Here is a 6,370-nt window from a genome sequence, read left to right as displayed (position 1 = left end):
CCAGAGCCTCATCTGGAGCCGGATTTAGAATGAGATTAAGCGAAAGTGGAATTGGCGGCCCGAGTGGTGCCTGGAAATGGTGATTTGTGCTGCTCGGTCGTGGGGGACTGTGAGACAGGAAGGGCCGGCGGCACTGAGACCCGACAGGCGCGCTTTGTGGGGCTGTTGTGTTGTTGGTCGCTCCGGGGCTCTTCGGGCGGAGATGAGTGTCGCGATCTTGAAGTTCAGTGTTTATTTCCGTTTCGTGTCGGTTAGGACCGTGTCCCTGAAATGGGAGCGGGGAAGAACGTTCAGGGGAGATGCTGGCAGCGGTGACTGAGGCGGTGGTAATGAGCCGCTGCACAGGAGACTGCGGGGAAGTGAATTAATCCGTAAGCACATTCTTAACCGAGGACTGCTGGCGGGGCCTTGCGGCATCCGGAGATGGGGGAGCGGGGTTGCCAGGTTTTAATGCCTCTCCCCACCCGCCCTTGGCTTGCCACCAAGTCCGATAAACCCGCACATACAGAAGTGAGCAGATTATAAAATCTGAACGGATGGTGTCTTTGCCTGTATTTGGGGGGTCGGGTAGTGTGAAGATCAGGGCTCAAGGGAAGACTCCTGTGGGCACTTCGTTGCAAAAGGAAGACGCTGTTTTTCTTCCTCGTACCCAGGCCACACTTAGACAAACTGCAAAGGGCCCGCTTCTAGCATGTGCATGATACATAGTATGTAAATATATGTGATATGCTAACAATTGTTACACTTTAGCTCGGTGCTGGGTGCAGGCTCTGGGCTGTAGGTACTTGGCCTCGTTTAATCCTACCACCACCTGGAGAGGCAAGATTTATCGCCATTTCACAAGGGATGGGACAGTCAGAACTTGCCCTAAGTCAGCGACAGAGGCTGGATGCAGGGCAGCCTGGCTGGCTCCCAAGGCTCTCACCCTGCACTGCACTGCCACAAGTCTGCAGCCCCAGTTAGAGGGCGGCTACCGCCACCCGGTCCAGGCAGGCAACGTTGAGCCAAACAGCTAGCAACACTGTTCCCAAATCCTCCCGTCCACTTACTTACCTATAGCCAATAGGTACATAAGTAAGAAGAAAGAATCCAAAACTATTGAGTGTTTTCCGCTAACACTTAACAATGTTTACTGTGTGCTGAGCACACTAAGTACTACACATATAGTAACTCCTTTAGTCCTATTAACAACACTATGGGGGAAGTGCTATTAATGTCTTCATTTTATACATATTGTGAAACAAGCACAGAGACGTTAAGTAACTTGTCCAAGGTCCACAGCTGATAAGTGAGAGCTGTGACTTGAACCCAGGCAGTCTGATTCTAGCGCTTAACCACTGCAAATCACCTCTTTAAAAATGTATGTTGGTGTTGTTAGAGGGATAGGAAGATAACTATTCTTTATCCAGTGTCAGAATACCTCATTTAATCCTTCGCTTCATTTAAACATTCGCTTGCAAAGTAGGTATAATTATCCTCACTTCTTAGAGGAGAAAGCTGAGATTCATAAAAGTTATTTGTCTAAGGGCGTTCAGTAAGAAGAGAATTTGAGATCAAATCTGGCCATGCTTGCTCCCAAGATCACTGCTTTAAATAAGCTATCTTTAGTAAAGCACTGACACTTGGTCCAGGGCATAATTGACACTTAATTCCAGGAGGTCCCCTTTCCACTGTGTAGTACACGCTATGAGAACTGCCATTTCTGTTAGCTCTTGCTGTGGCTTCCTTAACATTCAACTTGGGTAGCCAAGTTTATCTTCCAAATCTTCCCTTTTCTTGTGCTTCCTTGGCTATTTACAACATTATTTTCTCTTGCATTTCGATGACTTTCATCCTCTTAGCTACAAAGCAGACTCACTTGTCTGGCCAAAGCCTTGCAGTTGTTCCTTAATAGGCACAAAGGCTGCTTTAATAATGTCCTGAGTGATGTTGAGCTGATCAAGAGGGGAGTCCATGTTGGTACCCTCCAACATCTCCAACATGTGGTCCTCTGGACCAGCATGAGTGCCTGTACCCTTATAGTAATAGAGGTTCAAGTTCACACATTTCTGAGACTTTAATTGAGTCCAGGTCACCTAATCACTATTTTAAAAATTTTACAATCTTAGAAAGATATCAGGAAAATATACAAGATGTATATAAAATCACTTTGAGCGAAGAGTAGCATCCACTTAGTGAGCAGTTTACTTGAAATCACACAGTAAGACAGAAAATCAGGTTAGAAATCATAACTTTGAGGTTCCCAGTTTGTGTGCGAATCCTTAGACCTCATGTTCATTTAGTGAGCTATAATAAATATCTTCAAGGATATTTGTCTGTTTTGCAAGATCTACAAAACTTCCGAACTACTAGAATGAACTACCAGAAAAACAGAGAAGTGCTTTTCAAGAAAAATTGGTTTTTGCCAAAAACATCTGCCAAAAAAAAAGGTGAAAATGAATAAACTTTTGGGAAAGGGAGTTTAAAATGGCATGCAATTTATTTTTAATTAAAAGAGCTTTGAAGTGGTAATTAGTCTACCAAAAGAATTACACTAAGCATTTCAGATAAATCTATTTCTTCCTAATAAGTAGACATTATTGCCCAGTATCTGAATAATGATAACACAATGAGAATTAAATACACACACACACACACACACACACACACACACACACATGAGATACACAAATTTTAAGTGAATGGGAGGTGATGAATCTAAATGAAATACAAAAAAGATGTCAAATTATGTTTTTTTGTTTTGTTTTGTTTTGATATTGTGGGGTACAGTGAAGGGTTAGGTATACAAATATGCTTCATTCAGGCCCCCTTGTTGATAACAGGTGTCTCCCCATCTCCAGACAGATATTTACTACCATTAGTCCCATCCCCCTCAAATTATGTTTAAAAGTTGTAAGAGTTCCCTTACTGTTTGCCTTTCACTGACTTTTTTTGAGTCAAGGAATTAAACATTTTGGTATATGTGGGAAAGTGAAATACTACTCTTATTTCCTATGTAAAGTCAAACAGAGTCTATAAAATAAAAAAATACGTAAACATAAATAGGAAGAGGGTGGACAAACTGAAGACAGTTGATTCCTTAGTCTCTAAAGTGACAATAAAAGGCTAAACACAAGCCAACTCTTTCTTGCATTGCAGTTAGTAAACTCATAAAAACCTATTACACAAAAGACATGGTAAAGTGTGATTAAATTGAGGCTCTTAAAAAGAAAGAAAGACTTAGCTAAATCTGTAGCGAATGAAATTTCACTGGGAAAGGTGGGCTATTTGAGGATTGGCTCTGATACACGTGTCTTGCCAGAGCACATTAGTTAATGCCATCTCACATTAAAATATTAAGAAGAGTTATAAAACATGGGTCAACAAAAAGTCATTATATGGTAAAATTTCTGAAACAGAAGCTGATTCCTCAACACTTCAGGTATTTGCACATGCCCTTCTCTATGGAATGCCTTTCCTATTTCTTGTGCCTCTCCTCAGCCCTCCCCTTTCTTTCACCTCCTTCCTCATTTGTTGGCTGGTATCAACTCATGCTTCAAGTCTCCACTCACTTATTTTTGCCTCGGAAACACCTTCCTAAACCCTCATCCTCAGTTATGTCCTCTAGAACTGCACTAAACAATCTGGTACTCTTAGCTTCAGGTAGCTATTTAAATTTAAATTTAATGTAATTAAAAATTTGGTTTCTGAGTCACATTAACCATATTTCAAGTATTCAATAGCCACATGAGGCTAGTAACTACTATATTGCCCAGTACAGACTTAAAGGTTATTTCCATTACTGCAGAAATTTTTATTAGACCGTGCTATTCTACACTGAACAGATGAATGCAGTCACTAACACATTCTTTCAGTCAATATTTACTGAACACTGTAGGACTATGCTTGGCCTGCTCAAGGCTTTGGAAAGGTAGCAAGGAAAGGGAAGAGTGGTATGAAATGAGATCAGAGAAATAGGTAGAGGCTAGATCACAAAACTAGGATGGGGAGATGTGGATCAGGAAGTGATGTGATCAGAATGAAGAAATTAAAGAATACTGAGGAATGACAGAAACAATTGAGGAACAAGTTTCTAATAAGTTTTCTCTAGAGTTTAAATAAATATCCAACATAGTATTTTAATGTAATTGTCTACAGCGCAGTTTCTATTACAGTATCCCCAAGTACATTCACTTATTCATTTACTCGACAAATATTAATTCAACAGCTATTATATGCAAAGAACTATGTTAGGCCCTGGAAAAACACAGTTCCTGTCCCATAGAGCATACAGTTGAGTGGACAAGACACACATCAATATCAATTATTACTACCTATTATGGAGTTACAAAAGGGATATGTGCTCTAAAGGGAAATAAAGGGTGGCTCTCCCCTTCCTCCCCCCCCCAAAAAAAAGGATATTGAGGGCTCAACTGACAAGGAGGTTGAAGAGCTATAAGGAGTTAGTTTAGTAACTTCTTGGCAAACGAAAATGGTAGATTCAAGGACTACAAAAAGTTCAGTATAGGTGGCTTAAGGGTCACAAAGGAAACTGGCCCAGACAAGTTATTAGCATGGGTGGTGGCCAGATTGGGCATAGCCTTGTCTGCCACAGTGAGAATTTTGGTGTTGTTTTGTTTTTCCTGAAAACGATGGTGAGGAGTGGAAGGGATTTTGAGCAGACACATACCATAGTACTATATTTATGTTGAAAAGATCATCTTGCTTATAGAGGAAGGATGGTTTGGAGAGCAGTGAAAGTCATTTGAGGGAGAGAATTAGGATGTAGTACAAGTAGCTTGGGTGAGGAATGATGGTCTGGAGAGGAGATGAAGAGAAGAAAGAAGCACTGAGATATGCTTAGGAGCCAGAACTACAGGACTGGATAATTGATTAACTGACTAGACATAGGAATGAAGGGAGAGAGATATATTGAAGATGATGCATAACTTCCTGGCTTTTGTAGCTTGGTAATTGTTGCTGTTAGATAAACTGTTTTTAAACACAGCTTTTACTGAGTAAACTTTTTAATGAAGTATAGCACAGATACAAAAAAGTAACCAAATCTTAAGTGTAGAGGGCAGTGCATTTTCACAAATGGAAAACCCTACATAAGCAGCATCCAGAGAACAGAGGCAGAAGTCCTTGTGAACCCTTTGAGTAACTGCTATTTCCCAAGGCATGGAGATTTCAAGCAAAGACATAACATGTCTTCAGGATGGTTATTTTTCTACCTGTTTTCAAACTTTATATAAATGAAATTATACAATGTATCTGATGATACATCTGGCTTACTTGGTTCAAAATGGTGGTTATGAGAACCATTCATGTTGCTGCATGTAGCTAGAATTGGTTTATTTGTATTACTATATAAAAATAATTCATTCATTTAGAATTAATGGAAATGTTGGCTATTTTCAGTTTGGGGCAACTATGAATATATAGCATAAAATGCTCTTACACATGTGTGAACTGTGAACATGAATATATTTCAATTAGGAGAGGGGGTGTTGGAACATTAGAGAACCTCATTTAACATATTGATTAACTAGTGAGAAATAAAGAGAAATCCTTAGAGGTCAAAAATGAAGTAACAGCAGGAACCCAAAGATAAAGAATGAGTGCCCAGCCCACTCAGCACTCTGAGACATCTGCCCACTTCAATAGTCCTTGAATTCCATTTCGATGACCATGTGGGTTGGGAACAGGAGATAAAGGTTACAGCCCATCCAAGGTGGGAAGAATGATAGGACACTGCTACTCAAAATGTGGTTTGCTGATCGATCTACAAACTATCTGTTGCCAGTTCACTTTGAGACAGAAATTGAGAGTGTTTAAAAACATTTAGAGTAATTTTATAGTGCAGTAATATCCAAGTGGCATTCAATTTTTCTAGTTATTCATTTTTATTGTATTTTACAAAAGTATCCGTGATGGATTGCAAACAGATATTGCAAAACACTGTGAGAGGAAATCCATGCATAAAGCTATGACTTAGCTAGGCTATCAATGGAAAGGTGAATTAGAAAAAAGAATCCAGAATTCTTTCACCAAAATTTGAAGTCACAATCTGGCTCTCAAACCAATAATTAATTTGAAAGTAGTTCTAGATTGAAAGTGTTCCCAGGCACCTGGCAAAACTAAATTCAGATCATTTTTAGGACAGACCAAAAAAAAAAAAAAAAAACAATTTCTTTAAGTCAGGCTTCAAAGAATTACAACAGATGAAGATTCATTGAACATATGTTCACACTAAAAAAAATCACTGAATATTGTAAGAAAGCAGTACCCTGGGAGTCAGTAGAAAGAGTAGATAACCAGAATCAGACCTATAAAGACTTCAGATGTTAGAATTGTCAGCTCTGTAACATAACCTGTGCATATCTTTAAA

The sequence above is a fragment of the Carlito syrichta genome, unplaced genomic scaffold, assembly GCF_000164805.1.
Source record: "Carlito syrichta isolate Samal-C Ts95f unplaced genomic scaffold, Tarsius_syrichta-2.0.1 Scaffold308277, whole genome shotgun sequence".
NCBI lineage: Eukaryota > Metazoa > Chordata > Mammalia > Primates > Tarsiidae > Carlito > Carlito syrichta.
The sequence above is the reverse complement of the archived record's forward strand: the minus strand, read 5'-3'. Positions refer to the sequence as shown.